The following is a 19,349-nucleotide window of genomic DNA, read 5'->3' on the forward strand; positions in this document are numbered from 1 at the left end:
CCAGTGATACATGCTCCAGCATCATTATGTGACCGTCTAAAAACTGAATTCGACAGAATTACACAACTTTGTGTGATAAAAAAGTTTGAAGAACCAACAGATTGGAACAATTCGATGGTGTGTGTAAAAAAAAAAACAAGGATCTTAGGATATGCATGGATTCCAAAGATTTTAATGCAAATATAAAAGGGAACACTATCCGATACCTAAAAGAGAGGAGATCATACGTGAGATGTCTGGTGTGAGCTATTTCAGCAAACTTGATGCTTCACAAGAATTCTGGCAGATCAAGCTAGATGAAGATGTATCAAGCATTGTACGTTCAATACTCCGTTTGGTAGATATTGCTTTCTTCGTATGCCCTTTGGCGTAACCTCAGCGTCGGAAATATTCCAAAGAGCGATGGAACACATTGTGAAGGCATTCAGGGTGTTCGAGTATACATCAATGGCATCATAATTTGTGGTTCCACCCAAGAGGAACACAATGACAGGCTAATTAGGGTATCACAAAATGTCAGAAGAAATGGACTACAACTCAAAAAGGCCAAATGTCAGTTTGGTGGTGTAAAGGAAATAATCCTAGGAGACAGATTATATGCTCAAGGAATAAGATCTGATGACATGAAGGTACAAACCATTATAGATATGCTTTGACCAGCAGATAAAAAGGAATACTAAAAGTACTGGACATAACTTCATTAGAAAATTCATGCCAAATCTCTCAGCAAGACAGTATATCTTAGAAATATCCAGAAGAAAGTGAATAGCTTCACTTGGACTGAAAAGCATGAACAAGATAATAATCTAATAATCTTTATTATTGTCACAAGTGGGCTTACATCAACACTGCAATGAAGTTACTGTGAAAAGCCCCTAGTTGCCACACTCTGGCTCCTGCTCGGGTACACTGAGGGAGAATTCAGACTGTCCAATTCACCAAACAGCATGTCTTATAGGACTTGTGGGAGGAAACCGGAGCACCCCGAGGAAACCCACGGAGACACGAGGAGAATGTGCAGACTCCGCACAGACAGTGACCCAAGCTGAGAATCAGACCTGCGACCCTGGCACTGTGAAGCAACAATAGTAACCACTGTGCTACCATGCTGAAAATGCTCTAACGACAAGACCAGTATTAACAATTCTTGATCCAACAAAAAATACCAAGATTTCAACAGATGCATCGAAGGATGGCCTTGGTGCAGTTTTGCTCCAACAGGAAAATGGTAGTGATTGGAAACCAGTAGCATATGCTTCAAGATCAATGACAGAATCTGAATGTTCTTATGCACAAAGTGAAAAAGAGTATTTAGGGCTAGTGAATGGTTTGGAGAAATTCTATAGTTACGTGTATGGTCTACCTTTGTTCATTGTCAAGATAGATCATAGGCCGTTGGTTGCAATAGTCAAGAACAATCACAGCGAGATGCAACCTCGCATTCAATGGATGATGATGAAACTTCAGAAATATGACTTTGAATTAATCTATACACTGGGGCAAGCACATTGTAGTAGTGGATGTGTTGTCCAGAGCTACAACAGCACAATATGACAGTTCCATGGAAGAGGATGTGTAAATTCATGCACATTTGATCACGGAAACACTACCAGCGTCGGGTGCAAAGTCAAAACTGATTGTTGAAGAAACAGAGAAAGGTGAAGTATTACAAATGTTGATACACAATCCCAACCATGGATGGCCGAAAGATTCATGTTCTAAGTATCATCACATACGATCAGAGCTAAGGCAAGAGAGAATCGTAATTCCAATCTCTGTGCAAGGAAATACTGCAACAAATTCATGCTATCGAGCAACTCCATTAAGTTGTGGTTTATCGCCATCAGAAATGTTGATGAGTCAAAATTATTAACAACTCTGCCTTGCCATACCATTCAATGAGTAAATCGAAGTTAAGGGATCAGATGGAATCTCAAAAGAAGAATCAAAAGGAATATTATGGCAAGCAAGCCAGGAGTTTGAAATCTTTGAAACCGAATGACATGGTGAGAGTGGAGGATCCTGATGACTGGTCAAAATGTGCTAAGCTTTGCAGAAAATAGGTCCAAGATCCTATACTGTAATAACTGAGCAAGGACAGGTTCGAAGGAGGAATAGACGAGCACTCCTAAAAGTGAAACAACATGTTGCTGAACTGCAAGGAGAGGATGTATATGAAAATTTACATTCATCGGAACCTAAACAAGCAATAAATGAATGAAATGTCATTGTACAGACTGAGGCTCAGAACAATATGGTCATAGTAGATGTACCTACAGAAGTTCAGAACTCTCACACAGATTCACCAGATTTACCGAAGATGAGACGATCAATGAGACACAGAAAGAAACCCGAACAGTTGGATCTGTGAATGGACAATATAACTGTGCATGATGTAAAATACATTGCTATGCATATCATTTGTAATATTTATTGAAATAATATATGATAGATTTTCTTCACAATTTCAAGGAAAGGGGATGTAGTGATATGCATAACCAAGTGTATATATAAATACGTTTAGTCTCCGACCAGTAGTTGTCAGGCAAGTAATAACACATGACAGTGTAACCTAGGGGGGAGTCTGAAGGAGAATCTGTCGTGATTAGTTGTGTTTGTATAAGGTCCAGATTGTGAGCATTAGTTTCCAACCCACAGTTTGTTATACAATAATAAATTTGACTAGTCTTGAACTAGATGTTCTTTAGTACGCCAACTCAGTAATTGTCTCTGTACAAGAACATAATAATCACAACATGCCCTTCCACCTATTTTCATATTGTCGGCAAATATAGAAACCTTGGGCACGATTCTCCCAGCCCCGTGCCAGGCCGGAGAATCGCCGCAACCACACCACACCGCCCTGACTCCGGCGCACGATTCTCCGAGGTGCGGAGAATCGGCGACATTTGCGCTGGCGCGTTTAGTGCGGCGCTGGTTGCGGGCCGATGTACGAGGCCGGGCCTCCGATTCTCCGGCCTGGATGAGTCGAGCGGCCGCGCGGAAAAGCAGAGTCCCGCCGGCAGCGATCTGCGTGAAGGGTTGGGGGATGGCTTGTAGATGGGGGGGAGGATGCTCCGTCACTGGGGGGGGGGCATCAGATGGGGTCTGGCCCATGATCGGGGCCCGCAAATTCCCCCCCCCCACTCCCAGGCCTACTTTGTTGCGCGTCTGGCCCCACATCCCCGCGGTATGTTGCGTTGGGGCCAGTGCGTTCCGTAAAGCCACCGTGCATTTGCGGGTTGGCGCATCGCCACTGCGCATGTGTGGGTTGGCGCCGCCCCCAGTGCGTGCCAGGAAGTGAGGCTAGAGCGCCTTGAACCGCTCCAGCACTGTGCTCGCCCCCTGTGGGGGACAGAATCGCTAGTGCCCGCGCCCGTTACAAGCTGTCGTGAAACGACGGTGCGGACATTCTGTCCCACGATTGGAGAATTTTTTGTCTCTTCCTCCAGGTCATTAATATAAATAGTGAACAATTGCGGCCAAGTACCGAGCCCTGCGGTACTTCACTAGTCACATCTTTCCTCTCTGATAAGGACCTATTTATTCAAACTCTGTTTTCTATTTGACAGCCAGTTTTCAAACCATGCTAACACACTTCCTCTAATTAATTTATCTCTCAAATAGAGACTCAATATTAAAGAATGCTTGTTGTGACAATACTATGAAGGAATGCATCTCACCCATGGCACCAGTGCACAAGGGACTGTACAAAAGGGAACCACATGTTCATAGAAATGCAGTTGTTAATAGGGGATTCCATAATTAGGGGGAGAGACAGGCATTTCTGGAATCATCACGAATCTGGCAGAGTATGCTGCCTCCCTGGTGCCAGAGTAAAGGACATCATGGAGAGGGTGCAGAATATTCTGTAGGGGGAAGTGAAGGGGGGGCTAAGGTTTCAGCGATGATACCTTTTAAAACTGAATAGCTAGGATGTCATTAAAGTAGTTTTACATAAGTTACTTTATTAAGGATTGAGAAGAATTAAAGGAAGGGTACTGAGTAATCATTATTAACCATTAAACATGTACATGGACATAGCAGTAATAAGTAATCAAATGGAATTTCGGATAGCTAACTTGACCAAAAGGACGTCACTTCTGATATCTTGTCTTTGTGAAACAATCCAGGATACTGGTTTTGCTGGCCTGCTTCTCACAGACAATGAATGCACAGCAAATTACTAGTAAGCACAGCTGTCAGGATGAAAATCAATCATGTGCTGCTTGCAATTCTATTGGGTAAAGTTTAAACATTGCTTGCAATTTTACTGGATAAGTTTAAACGTCGCAGCTTTAGATTGGATCGCGTCCAACTGCCGTGATTTTTGAAAATTGTATAAGTACTGTGTTCTGGTCTTTGTTCAGCAGAACAGATCTTCGCAGCGATCCAGGTCTGTTCTCCATGTACACGTAACAAGCTTGAGTAAATAGCCATCTTGTCCAGATTGTCGATGTGTCTTTTTCTCTCTGTACTGAATTGAGCCATGTGGAAGCTGACTCAATACACAGGTCTTGACACCGCTCCTACAGGAAGTTACAAAGTAAGACCTTTAGTGTAGTAATCTCTGGATTACTCACAATGCCATTCACTCGTCAGAGTAGAGATAGGAAGATCAATGCATGGCTTGAGGCATGGGGCAGCAGCAAGGATATTAGATTCTTGGGACATTTCTGTGACAAAAGGCACCTAATCAAAAGGGATATGTTGCACCTCAACAGGACTGGGACCAATGCCCTCATGGAGAAGTTCACTGGTATGGCTGTGGAAGGTTCAAACTAAATTGGCAGTAAGCAGGTGCCAACATACAGAAGTAGAAAAGAAAAATAAGGTGCAGAAAGTGAGAGTGTTGGATGGTACCAAAGCAAAACCTAACTGGAAATTCCACAAAACGAGTGGAATTATTTTAACAGTAGAGAGGGCAAAGATATTGAACTACTTTCCAGCTTAGTTACCCTAAAATGTTGATCATTATAATCCATAAGTCTATGTTTAATCATTAATAAGTGTTAAAACACATATCTAATCAGAAACATAATTGCCTAATGCAACACTTCAACTCTGGCCAATTTATTATGAAAGGAGTGATTCAACAGAAACTGCATTGCTGAGAGGGCCAGATAATATGTCACAAGCAAATCATATGTTTGCTTTCAGTCAAACCAATATTCGATTGCGTATGACATCATTTTGTAAAAGCTTAGTTTTGATCAAAGTAATGTAACTTACATAGAACTAGCAGCGAACTGCTGGATGGTCACTCATAGATCACTAAAATGTTCAACAGATTGTTGGTAAACTACTGTATTGTAATCAGAATCCCAGCTGAACCCAATTCTTAATCGAGGGCGGGTTTCTCTCAGCCTGGGGCTGGGCCAGAGAATCCCTGCGAGAGGGCCACGCCGCCCCGACACCAGCACACAATTCTCCGATCTGCCATTGGTGCTGGCATGTTTGGCGCGGCGCCGGTGGGGACCATTCTATGCAGCCGGTCCGCCGATTCTTGGCCCGGGATGGGCTGAGCGGCCGCAGTTAAAACGCTGAGTCCCGCTGGCTCCGGCGACACCTGCTCTCAGCCGATGGGAACTCTACGTGAAAGGGTCAAGTGGAGGCCTGTGTGGGGGGAGGGGTTCCGAACCTGGGGGGGGGGGCTCTGATGCAGCCTGGCCCGTGATCGAGGCCCACCGGTGGGTGGGCTGGCCGCTCTGTCCCCTGGCCTCTTTTCCTACGCACCGGCCCCTGTTGCCCTGCGCCATGTTGTGTCGGGGCCAGCACATTGATGGAGGCCACCAAGCATGTGCGCGTTGGCGCCGGTGCAACTGCACATGTGTGGATCTCGCACCGCGCAGTTCACGCCGGGATCGGTAGCTGGAGCGGCATGAATTACTCCTGGCAGTGGCCCGTTTACACCGATGTAAAACACGATGGCGTTTACAACTTCGTGGACACTCTGCCGATGGGCGAATCTCGCCCCTAATGTCTACAACATGCATATTTTCTAATAAGTGTTGCTATCATTGGAAAACAATGCGGGAATCTTGAATTATTTTTTCATTCAGAATGAAGTCAGTTATGTAGCATCCATGCTGCTGTTCCAACTGAGATCAGTTAACTTAACACAGAATAGAGTCAAAAGACTGAATAAAACAGGGAGGGGAACAGCTTGCCGATTTTGGGAGAAGGTGGTAAGATGGACAGCCACCCATATTTTGTGCCCCCCCTTCTCCAACCGGCAGAATGACACCCAGTGGGGGCACCTAACATGCATCCCATAGAGTCAACAGCAAAAAAAGAGGCCATTTGGTCCATTGAGTCCATGCCAGCTCTTTGTAAAGCAAACCAGTCAACTCCACTTCCCTTTACCATCCCTGTAGCCCTGCAAGTTTATTTCCTTCAAGTGCCAACCAATTTCCTTTTGAAGTCACTGATCGATCAGAATATAATTGAAATTTGTACTATTTCTTAAAGAAGATGCTGATGGACCATCTTTTATGCACTTATGCACTCTGTGTACTTCCACAATGTTGCTGGGTAGGGTGCTCTTGTTACTCGTTGTAGCAGTTTGATAAACCTCAACAGCTTGTTGGGCCACTTCAGAGGATAGGCTAATCACATCAATGTGGGACTGAATTAAGTGACTGAAAAATGCTTCATTTGAATCTATAGTGTGAAAATATTGAGCCTTGAATCAATATCAAGCAAGTAAAACGAGAGCTGCATTTGAAGTGTTTCCAGTGACGTCATGTGAAGGAAAGATGCATGAAAGGTGGCTCCCAGTAGAGTCTTTGATTTTGAACGCTTTTATCCGTTTATTTCAGGGATTTTTGATGTTCAAATTCCTTTAGTGGAGTTAGTGAACCTTTTCCCAACGGAGGCATGTCGAAAGCGTTGACGAAGAAGCCCACTGAAAAGAAGGGTAGCCCATCGAAGGATCTGGAAGGAGGGAAGATAGCTGCTGCGCCCATTACTTTAGACAAGCTGGCGGCAGTGATGGTGCAGGAACTGGAGAAATTCTGCAAGTTGATGGGCAGGCAGTTTGAGCGGCAGGGCAAGGAAATAGAGGATTCATTTCAAGCCACCGTAAAGGAGGCACTGTGCCTGATTCATAATCAGCTAGGAAAGACTATGAATGAGGTTCATTTGAAGAGAGAGTCACACTATCCCCCTTCAAAATCGTGTTGTTCTGAAGAATTCTGATTAACTTTCAGAGCCTTTTTTGCTCTGTTTTATGAATACTTCTGTTTAAGTTGTGCATTTGATAATATGGGAATGTTAAGTGAAGCTGGTAATGTGAGGCAGTGAAATTAACAAGCATTGCTGATGCAGAACTGCCCGTAAGTTAATTATTTGTTGATTTTAATTCTGCTGCCTTGTACTTGCAGTCAGCGACTCATTTGGGAGAGTGCCCTAACAAGTGTTTGAATATAAAGTTGTATAAATCAACAAAAATGGGTGCAATTTTCCCACCACAGCGTGTCTGGCCGACTGATGAATCACAGGAGAGCCCCAAATCGGTCTCTGCGTCGGGCACAAAACCTTCCGCGAGTTACCAAACTCACACCGCCCGGCGCGATCTGGATCATGCCCACATAATATTTCAATGAACCATTAGACTCATTTAAATATCCAGATGCCATATTCACCTGGCACCTGGAAGACAACAGCTGTGCCTGCAAGGCTTCAACTAGTCACTGTTTAGCACTGGTTTCCACAATTGTGGACCAGGCATGATGGCACCTCAGGGTTTTCGCAGGCCATTTGAACCCTCCTGGGTGGTCGGTAACAGGGCAGGGTAGTATCCTGGTACCGCGGCACCTTGCCACTGCCAACTTGGCACCCTGGCAGTGCCACATGGTTGGCACTGCCGGAGTGCCATGTTGGCTCTGGCAAGGTGACTGGGTGTGTCAGGTTGGCGTTAAGGTCAGGGGGAGTTAGAGGGTGACGATGAAAGATTGGGAGGGGTAAAGGAGGAGTGTCCTGAAAGTGGTGGGGTTCTGAAAGGGGGTGGTGAGTCTGTATAGATTTGGGCAGGCTTTCAAATTGGCACCCCGATTTGTGATGAGCCAATCCTGCTGGTGAGCTCAACTCCCCAGTGCAGGAAATCTTCCTAAGAGTGGCCTCGACGGGATAAACTCCCCAAGGTCCAAAAAAACAACCCACCAAATGCGCCTGAAACTGGACTTGGATTTTTTTCCCGGTGAATTGTGCTCAAGGACTATTTAATTCTTGTTTAAAAGGAGTCAACAAGGTTGCTTCTGTGGTTAAATTGTTGTATTGCCCTATTATGTATTTTCATTTCTTTTCATGTACTAAATGATCTGTTTGAGCTGCACGCAGAAAAATACTTTTCACTGTACCTTGGTACAGGTACAATAAACAAATAAACAAATGTACTGGGTGACATAACAATGAGACACATACAGAAGGTCCATGGTTCTCATGCCTGGCCTTTGCGGAGTAAGCTGACCTCAATCAGTGAGATAGGAATGCTACAAATACTTGTAATGATCTTGTGGCTGAAGGGAGAAAATCAACGAGAATCCCATTCTTAATCACTATCTAATCATTATTGCTGTCATGTCCTTGCATTTGGATAACTGAGAACAAGAGCAGGTTTGGCAGTATGATCCTCATAGTCGAAAATCTTCACATCTTGCAAAAATGCCTACTCAGATGATGGCTGATGCCTGTCAATCTGTATCCCAGCATAATAGGGCAGCACGGTATCACAGTGGTTAGCACAGTTGCTTCAAAGCTCCAGGGTCCCTGGTTCGATTCCCGGCTTGGGTCACTGTCTCTGCGGAGTCTGCACGGGTTTCATCTTAGTGTCCTTAGAGCGCAAAAAGGTTATGTGGGGTTACTGGGTTACGGCGATGGGATAGGCTTAAGTGGAGTGCTCTTTCCAAGGGCCCGCGCAGACTCGATGGGCCAAAGAGCCTCCTTCTGCACTGTAAATTCTATAAGTCATCACCATCAGATGATGAAAGGAAATTAAAGAGCATAACTAAAGAGGGATAAAATGAGTCTTGATGGTGTGAACCTCTATATCCTCTCAACCAAATTGGGTTTTTCGTATTCCTCTGCCACACAGAATCAGTCCTATCACGTGCACTTTTTTTGCGTAGATTTCAAATTCATTCACTTGCAGCTTTTCTCAATCTCTGACTGCAAGTAATCATACTTATATTAATGTGGGCTGAGATACAAGTTCAAATTGTTTCTGATATGCAATCATGAAAACTCAACAAAGGTGTGAATAAAATCTAAGAACCCTTAGGGCTACCTTTTATTTTTTATTTTTAAAAATAAATTTAGAGTGCCCAATTATTTTTTTTCCCAATTAAGGGGCAATTTAGCATGGCCAATCCACCTAACCTGCAGATCTTTGGGTTGTGGGGGTAAAACCCACGCAGACATGGAGAGAATGTGCAAACTCCACATGAACAGTGACGCAGGGTTGGGATTCAAACCCGTGTCCTCAGCACGTAGGCAGCAGTGCTAACCACTGTGCCACGTGCCACCTGCAGTTTGAGGTTTTAGAACTGCAAGAACATTTAAATATACACCATCGTAAATGACAAATACGTCAAAATACACTTACAATACACAGCTTCATTTCAAATGGTAATGAGAGTCAAATTTGTCAATCATTCAATACCATTTGATATAATAGTTGTGCAAAAGAGAGTTGGAAAATCTGAATTCAAGTAGGTACATTTTTCACTGATATGTAATGAATAGGGATTTTTTTATACTATAATTCTGCTGTTTAGAGACTGGATCATTCAATTCAGACTATCGCTTGAGAAGATGCTCCTAGATCTGGCAATGGTGCTCTGAAACTCTTCAGCAGAAAGTGATCCCGAGAAACACAACTCAATCTCTGGGGAAGCTTTTTTGCATACAATAGCACAGTGGTCATGGAACAGGATGAATATTCTGGAGGCCTGGACTAAAGAAATGTGAGTTCAAATCCTACTATGGCAATAGGGAAATTTAAATTGAATTAAATCAATCTGGTATAAAAGCTAGTATCCATGAAACCACTGGAATTTCTTTTAAAATTCTTTTAAAATGTCTTATTGTGTGCAGCACGGTAGTACAAGTGGATAGCACTGTGGCGTCGCCAGGGTCACAGGTTCGATTCCCCACTGGGTCACTGTCTTTGCGGAGTCTGTACATTCTTCCCATGTCTGCGTGGGTTTCCTCCGGGTGCTCCGGTTTGTTCCCACAGTCCAAAGACGTGCAGGTTTGATGGATTGGCCATGTTAAATTGCCCTTAGTGTCCAAAAAGGTTAGATGGGGTTGTTGGGTTACGGGGCGGGATGGAGGTGTGGGCTTAGGTGGGTCGGTGCTGACTCGATGGGCCAAATGGCCTCCTTCTGCACTGCATGTTCTATGTTAAAAAGCTACCTAATTTTGTTAAGTCCTTTAAGGAAAAAAATCTGTTTCTCTTACCCGGCAAACCTTATATGTTACTCCACATGCACTGCAATGTGGTGTACTCTTAACTGCCGCTGACATGGTCCAAGGAACTTTGTTGTATTCAAGAAAGTAGCTCACTAACAACTTTGCAAGAGCAACTAGGGATGAATAATAAATATTTCTACCAGCATTTTGTCAGATTCCTTTTCCTTAGTCAGCACCAATTCAAATAACTCATTAAGTATTCTAAACTTGCTTTATGCTTCTAAGCACACATGACCCTTCTTGGGGCTCCACCCCACACCTCTTACTACCCACTTGTTTTTTATGCTGGTAGATGATTCTTGGGTTCACTGTCATTCTGTTCTGTATTGTCGCTTTCCCGATCTTGTTTCCTCTTCACTTCCGTTCTCAACTTATTTGACCTGGTTCTTGCTTGAATAATTCACCTGGCATGCATCATACACCTTCTTTTATTGTTTCTCTCTCCCTCATAATCCAAGAAGCCTTGCCTTTATTCTCTGATATTTTGCCATTTTTGGAATATACCTTGCCTCTACATGGAACAGCTTCGCAAAGGTCATTCTTCCATTCTTCCCTTATTATGGGATCAATTCTGAGCAGCATTCTTAACATTATTTTTGGAAATATGAAATGGATGGCTTTAAGAAAAGAATGATTTATGATGTATTTATGGAAAACGTAAATATGTCAACTCATCATTATTAAGCAATTCTCAGTAATTATAAGGAAATGAAGCGTGTCAAAAATGTAATCATAGTTTAAGGTCCATTTTCATTATAGCGCTAACTACCTCCTGTTTAATTCCAGTTTAACTGCTTGTCACAGTACCAACTGAATAACAGCTATTCTTTTCACAGTTTAAATATTGGTAGCATGTACCCTCTCAATCTTCTTTACTAAATGGAAACAAGTCAAGTCTGTGAATCTATGTTCGTATTTAAAGCATGCTGGGCAGGATTCTCCGTTAGCCGACGCCGAAATCGGGGAGTGCGATCGGGTGGAGAATAGCTCCTGATGCCAAAATCATGGCAGGCGCCAGTTTGACGCCAAATCGCAATTTTCCGTCACTTCAAAAACAGCGTCATTGCGTTTCATTCCGCGCATACTTTAAACACTATTTGCATATCATTAGTGGGCTCACCCGCATTCTCCGCCTCCGATGGGCCGAGTTCCCGGTGGCGTGGTTCATTTCAAAATCATGAACCTGGTGTGGTGGCTGCTGAGAGAGGGAGGGTGCACGGACTGTGTCCAACATCACCATAGTTTACTGACAGTCATGCCGCTGGTCGGGAGGCTTCTGCCAGGGCCAGGGGAGTAGTGAGGGGTGGCCAAGATGTGAGCTGTGGGGTCAGGTTGGATGGACATGGAGCATCATTGTTGCGGCTGGCAAGTCAGCCATGCAGTTGCGCACACCGCGAACAGCACACTTTAAACCTAGTGCCAGGGGTCATATAGGTGTCCCCACCAGGGCACTCCTCTGGGTGCCCTCTGGCCCCAGCTGACCCATCAGCGGTATTTTCACGCTCTAGCACAATCAGTGCCATCTTTTTGACTTCGATAAGTGAGTGTGTGAGGTGTGTGAGGCTGCAGCTTGTCAACCTCCCGAGTGTCAATCACGGACACTGCCAATCACGCACCATTTTTCATTGGAATCGACTGTGTTCCACGGGGTGCCAGTGCTCGCCACTCAACGGTAGCCGAATCGGTCCAGGTGCGGCATCCATTTTTCTGTCATAAAAGTCCTGGGATTATCCATTGGCGTCAGCACTTAGTCTCAGAATGGAGAATTCTGTCCTATATACCTTCTGCTCTTCACTGTTGCGGGGAGGTCTGGTCCATAGAATCTATTAGAATCATGCTATGGTTTCTTGTAGGCTATGTAAATAAGATGAACACTGCATGGAAGCCAGGAACAACATGAGAAGTAAGTGTTATTGCTGGACAGGGAGTGGTTACGGACAGTGGGCACAAATGGAACTTAGTAAGTATACTTCAATACTAATATATGGTTTAATACAATAAAATATTATAAAACGTTCAAGACCTTGCATGCGTGACCAACGTCAGGGAATTAATTTCTGAATGCTGCATTCTACCAACAGCACTATCAGCCTCAGATCTTGCTCAAATCACCACACCAATATCACACATCTACCAAGAATCTCTATTAATCAGAATTCTTGACTATTATTCATTGCTGTACCTCACCCCTAAACACTTAGCTACAAGCCTCACACCTACATCCCACAAATTGCCAGCTATTCAATTGTGACAGCCACATCTCATAAACAGATCACACTACACTCGCTGGAATACTTCCCTCTCTCTTTCAGGGAAAGGTAATGCACAACCAGAAGCAGCAGGTGTTATCTGATGGGAGACAGGCGCTCCTGCAGAACCATAGCATTTTAGAGCAGGGTTTTTCAAAGTGCGGGTCTACCCCCCTGGACATAGACCCCTTGTGCTCTTCCCCAATGCAGAACAGTGATCCGGCGGACAACATCAAAGGGACCATACTTCCCCGCTAGCAGACCATTCTGCAACAGTAAGAGCCCGTTATGAAATAGAAGGAGACCATCAGAGAACTCACCGCCAAACTCAGTAGATCCTAGAGTCAGAGTGTGTCAGAGCCCTCACTGAGTGTCTGTGCCTGTTCTTCATCATGACAACATCAATACAACCGAGGCAATGTCTCTGTACAGATAAATAGCTTGAACATCTGGCAGTGTGGTTGCTGTGGAAGGATCAGAAACGTGCGTATCAGCGACGCTCTGGAAGCACCTTCAGTGGGAGGGAATTGGCCTCCATTGCATCAAGAGCTACATTATTGGAGACAACAGTTTCCACAAAGTGATTGCAATGGCATGACTTCTGGTTGGGGAGACATGAGCACATCACAATGCCACCATTTAATAACTGAGAAAATAATAAATATCTGACAAAACCTTTTTCAATTAATGACCACCAGAACAGTTAGTTTGTCAGGTGTCTGTGGATCAGTTTGGTGCTGTCAGCATTCATCAATATTGATTAACTTGTTTAAAATAGTGAAGTTGAATAAATTTGCATCAAATAATTGAATTGCATTTAAGCCAATTATAATTCAAGATTGTAATATCACTATCTTCAGATGTATGGCTGTTTTGTTTACAAGAACCAAATATGGCTCTCTCCCAGTGATAGCTGTTCTTTATTCTCCTCTCCTCAGTCTTCTTCCTTCCCTTCTTTGTTTCCTCGAGGCAGTGTCCCACGATGAATACAGGTTTGCAATTGTTGGCGGCTTTCCATTATCTCTAATGAGTAACTGTCCTTCATGTATGACTCTGGACAGTGAATCTTGATAGATGGAAGGACATCACAGGCGTATATGATCCTGTCCTCACTCAATGTAGACATAAATTTAATGCAGCAACTGGATAGTGACTAAGACCTATGATTAAGCAAACTCTATCAGCAAACATGGCGTGGACCCCAAAGGTCAGCCGACGTAGGTCTCGGATGTCGGCCAGTTGGCAACAGTGGGTCCCAGGAAAAGAAGTTTGAAAAACACTGCATTCGAGAAGATCAAGTCTGCTCCCATTGGATTGGCCATTGCTGAGGTAGTGGCCAGTGGTCGGGCTGAAACCATAGAAGATGATAGTACTCTTATATCTAATTCTCCCCCTTATCTCCCACATAGACCTCTAACTTACAAGCTGCAGATGGTGTAGGCATGTATCACTTACTTCCCAAACGCACACCCCTACCCCAACACCAAACATTACCATTGTGCCTCTTTCCTTTCAAAATGGAGGAACTGCTACCAAACAAAGGTGGAAAGGCGACACAGCAGGAAAACACTGATGACAAAGAAACACTCACTTGGTTTCACACTCACAGTCACCAACTCGGATACTGACACTGTTCATAACTTACAGGGATTGTTTTATTCATTTGTTGGCTGTGAGAGGCATTGGCTCGGCCAACATTTACTGGCTATCCCTAACTGTCATTGAGAAAGTGGTGATGAGCTGCCTTCTTAAACTATTACAGACTATTTGAACTATTACAGACACCCACAGTGCTGATGATATAGGGCGTGATCTAATGGAAAATTTCAAAGTGTTATTTGTGGCAGGTTTTGCAGGAAGTTTCACCCTGGCTCTGTCAGTGGGTTCTGAATCGCTATCTAACCACACTTAGAGCTTGCTCGAACTCGCCAAATAGCAGCGTGCCATGGCGCAATGCAGCCGATAGAAGCCGGGAGACCCCCTTCCTGCGACCTAATGCAATCTTGCAAGACGTTGCGCTTGCGATGCAAATCCCACCCATTGTGGACGGGATCACCTTTTGGCAAATCTGCATATTAGAGCAAGACAGCTAGTTTCACTTTAATGTGCAGTTTCCCTGAGGGACCCGAGGCATTGGAACCTTTCACCTTAGTCTAGGAGACCTCGGGTGAGTGCCATTCAGTACTGATCGTCATAATTTGGGACCAGACGGAACAGCACTCGTGGGAGTCTCCCAGGGAATCGGAGGTTCTCAGGGGCATGCCCTTTGGGCAGGGTCGTACAGGTTGCTCAGGTGGCACTGTCAGCTGGCAGGGACTTTGCCACGGTAACAGGTTGGTGGTGCCAAGCTGGAATTTTTTTGCACAGTCCCGATCAGGCCAAGGATGTCCTGCGTGGGTGTTGTGGGGAGTGGCTCTCATAGTGATTTGGGGCTTCGAGGGGGGGGGGGGTGTTGCGTCGGTGCCTCCAAACATAACTGTTGAATCTATCTTCTGGAGTAAGGAGATGGAGATGGAGTAAGGGGATGCACGGAGAGGAGACTAGCCGGAGTGGGACAAAGACAAAGCGGGCGGAATTTTACACTAATGGGAGTTTACAGTCCCACTAAAGTAAATTGACCTTTCAAGGCACACCATATTTCACTGCCTTTTCCACCATTACAGGGCCAAAAAATTCTGGCCACTGTATCACGTGGTAAGCTTCGGTAATTTTTTTCTCAAGATTAAAATTAGATTAAGAGTTAGGCCCTGACATAGCACTTTCAACCTTCGAGTTATATAGTCTTGCTAAAAATGGAGCTCCCTGGCAGTGGCAGTAAGTTATCTGTCAGTCAGCTAAAAGTAATTGGTTTAATTGGCATTAATTACTGTTACAGGAAGTGAGACTTTAACAGATTGTATCGTTTGAAATTTGGTTCACGTGGGAAGTTGGTGCACAGGGGCACGGGGGAAAGAGATGCTCCTCTTTCTACTTATTTTTCAGCCTCCAATAGTTAGTGAGTTTTTTCATTTGTCTCCAAGCTAGGCGAGTGCAACTTTCCATTACTTTAGCTGTGTTAATTATGAACTAATTTGGCTAATCAAATAAATAAGGCTGGACAGAAATTATAGGGCTGATGGTGTGCCATGATTGCAGTATGTGGGAATCTGTGGAATGCACTGCAATCCCAGACAACCAAATGTGTGTTAAGATTCTACGTATTTGGCTTAGAGCTGCTGAGCTGGAGTCTAAGTTGCAGACATTGCAGGGGATCAGGGAGGAGGAGTGTTACTTGGGCACTTTGTTCCAGGAGGCAGTCAAGTTCCTTAGGCTAAGAAGAAGAGTTTGTCAGTGGCCAGGCATAGGATTGAGAGGCACCATGGTGACTGATTCCATTCAAGTGTGGGGAGCGAAGAGTATGTGGTGGTGATAGGAGACAGTTTTGTCAGGGGGATAGATACTGTTCTCTGCAGCTATAACAGGGAGCTCCGAAGGCTGTATTGCTTTCACAGTGCTAGGGTTAAGGGCATCTCCTCATGGCTGGAGAGGAACTTGAAGTGGGAGGGGGAGGAACTAGTTGTTGTGGTCCATATGGAAATGAAAAACATAGGAAAAAACAGGAATGATGTTCTGCTAAGACAATTTGAGGATGCAGAACATCAAAGGTAGTCACCACCTCTAGATTGCGACCTGAGCCATGGGTAAAGGAAATTACAGAATTAACCGTATGGCTCAAACAGTGGTAATGGAAGAATGGGTTTTGATCAATGGGGCACTGGCATCGGTACTCAGGGAAGATTGACCTATTCTGTTGGGATGCGGCTCAGTTGAACTGGGCTGGGACCAGTGTCCTGGCCAGTGGTATAACTAGGGCTGTGAACAGGACTTTAAACAAACAGAGCTGGGGGAAGGTTCAGACGAAGGGCGATTTAGAAACCCAAAGAAAAAGGTCGAGGCATTAGAACAGTATAGCAAAGGGAATAAAGCTAACCAGAGTGGTCATTGCAAGGAACAGATGTAAAATAATGAAAGTAAAAATTCTTTATCTGAATGCGCGAAGCATCTACAATATAATTATTGATGCAGAGGTAACGGTTTTGATCTAATTACCATATAGAAACAGGATTACAAAGTGAACAAGGTTTGAAAATAAATATTTCAGAAAGATAAACAGAATGGCAAAAGAGGAGGGTAATCCTGATTATAAATGAACTAAGAAAGAATCTGGCCCTAGAAGATCATGAAATTGAATCGGTATGAGTAGAAAAGAGGAAAAGCAAGAGTCATAAAACACTGGTGGGAATAGTTGATAGGAACCCTAACAGAAGTTATACCGTGGACAGAGCATTAAACAACAAATTATTGGAGCTTGTATCAAAGGCAACATAATAATTTAGGGGGAACTTTAATCTTCATACAGGCTGGGACCAGCCTGTACCAGCCTCCCGTACCAGCCTCCCCGAACAGGCGCCGGAATGTGGCGACTAGGGGCTTTTCACAGTAACTTCATTTGAAGCCTACTTGTGACAATAAGCGATTTTCATTTTCACAATAAAATTGGCAAGAGTGGTCTAGGATGTAAGTTTATAGAATGTTTTTGTGATAGTTTCTTGGAGTAATATGTTGAAGAACCGCACAGGGATAAATTATCTTAGATTTAGCATTGTGTAATGAAGCGGGGTTAATTATTAAAGTCATAGTAAAAATCCACTGGAAAAAAGTGATCAGAATACCTTTGAATTCCATGTTAATTTTAAAAGTAACATAATCCAATCACAAACAAGATTCTTAAACTTAAACAAAGCCTAATGGTGGAGTTCCGCAAAGATCAGTGCTGAGCTTCAACAATTTACAATCTATATTAATGAATGAGTTGAAGAATCAGTAAGTAATGTATCTAAATTTGTTCATGATACAACAAGAAATGAGGTGAATTGTGGGATGGACACAGAGAAGCTGTAAAGAGATATAGACAGGTTAAGTGAGTGGGCAACAAGTTGGTCAATGGAGTACAATGTAAAGACGTGTGAAGTTATTCATTTTGCTGTTGAAAATAGAAAAGCAGAATATTTCTTAAAACTTCTAAGTGTTGATATCCAAAGAGTCTTGGGTGCGCTTGTGCAAGGAACAAAGTAGGTTAGCATGCAGGCGCAGTAAGGCAAATAGCATGTTGGGCTTTATTACAGGAGGATTGAAGTAAAAAAATAAAGAAGTCTTGCTACAATTGTACAGGATTTTGGTAGATTCACATCTAGAAAACTGTGTGTAGTTTAGGTCTCCACATTTAAGAAAGGATATACTTACTCTGGAGACAATAGAGTGAAGATTCACTAAATTGGTCCCTGGGGTGAGGAGGGGTTGCCCTATGATGTGAGGCTGAGTAAACTGGATTTCTATTCTCTGGAGTTTAGAAGAATAAGAGGTGATCTCATTGAAACCTGGGTTGCAGCTGTCACTCCGAGCTCCGGCCGGGTGGAACCATGAGTGAACCATGCCGGCGAGAACTCGGCCAGTTCTTGGCAGAGAATTGCTGCGGGGGCCTCTTTCAATGGCCACCGACCGGCGCCGCGTCGACTGCACGTGCGACTGGCAGCGATTCTCTGGTCCGTAGAGAATCGCGGGACGGCGACAGACCCGATCGTCGGTCTGAAGCCCCATTCTCCGCCCGCGCTCCGAGTGCAATTTCGGCGCAGAAACCCGGAGAATCCTGCCCTTGATCTCTCAGGGAATCAAGGGATATGAGTAGTAGTTAGGAAAGTGGAGTTGAAGCCATGATCATACTGAAAGGCAGAGTAGGCTCAATGGTCATGTGGTCTACTCCTGCTCCTATTTGCTGTGTTATTGTGTTCTCCACTCTGTAACTTATTAGTGAGTGAACTTTGTGTGTGTGTGAAAGCTGGAGCATTTTGTTACTATGAAGATCTCGACCATGGTGTCAGCTTTCACAAGTGCGCTAATAACACCCAGATCTACCTTAATACTACCTCTATCAGCACCTTCACTGTCTCTAACTTATCGGATTGCTTGCCTAACATCCAGCACTGGATGAGCAGAAATGTACTCCACTCAAATAATTAGAAGACACAAGTCTTCAGTCCCCGTTATAAATTCTGAACCATAAACTCCATCCCTCTTCCTGGCAGCTGTCTGAGACTGAAAAATTGTTTTCAACCTTGGTGTTACAGTGTTACATTATTTGTAAAGAAATAGGAACTAATTGTTCTGAGAATTTACATCCAGGGTGTCACATTTACAGCTGCACATGGAGGGCTATAAGGTAACGCTCTATCATTTTGAGTCTTAAAATGTGGTTATTTCAAACTTACGGGAACCAGAGACATAACATAGCGGCAGTCAAGGGGCAAGGTTGAGAAGGCGTGCTCTTCATGAATAACCTCAGCCAGTCGGGGAGTTGGACCCGCGCTGCTGGCCTCGCACTGCATCACAAACCAGTTGCCTAGCCAACTGAGTTAAACCTTCCAAGAGACATGAGTGAAGAGAAATAGGTCAGCAACATCCTTTTGTGGACAGAAGAGTAAGGGTTAAATTTGTTTACTAGCGAGGAGATGAGTGAGGATGACAGTAAGAACCTAGACAACATTTTTGAAAAATACCGCACACAGCTTCCGGTGGCAGCCATGGAGTGAG

The 19,349-nt window shown here is 44.0% G+C and overlaps 1 protein-coding gene across 3 annotated transcripts in view; it reads right to left on the reverse strand.

The window, feature by feature from the left end:
• Positions 1-19,349, reverse strand: part of lrrc7 (leucine rich repeat containing 7) — a 1,013,254-nt gene that overhangs the window by 613,308 nt on the left and 380,597 nt on the right. Inside the window, exon 1 of one of the 3 annotated variants that reach the window (XM_038794407.1) lies at positions 13,043-13,111. The exons of the other annotated variants lie outside the window; for them this stretch is intronic. The gene's annotated coding sequence lies outside the window, so the exon portion shown is untranslated. Of the gene's footprint in view, positions 1-13,042; positions 13,112-19,349 lie in introns of those variants that run through there. 3 annotated transcript variants of the gene reach the window in all.

Source organism: Scyliorhinus canicula, chromosome 4 (genome assembly GCF_902713615.1).
Source record: "Scyliorhinus canicula chromosome 4, sScyCan1.1, whole genome shotgun sequence".
In the NCBI taxonomy this organism is placed as follows: domain Eukaryota; kingdom Metazoa; phylum Chordata; class Chondrichthyes; order Carcharhiniformes; family Scyliorhinidae; genus Scyliorhinus; species Scyliorhinus canicula.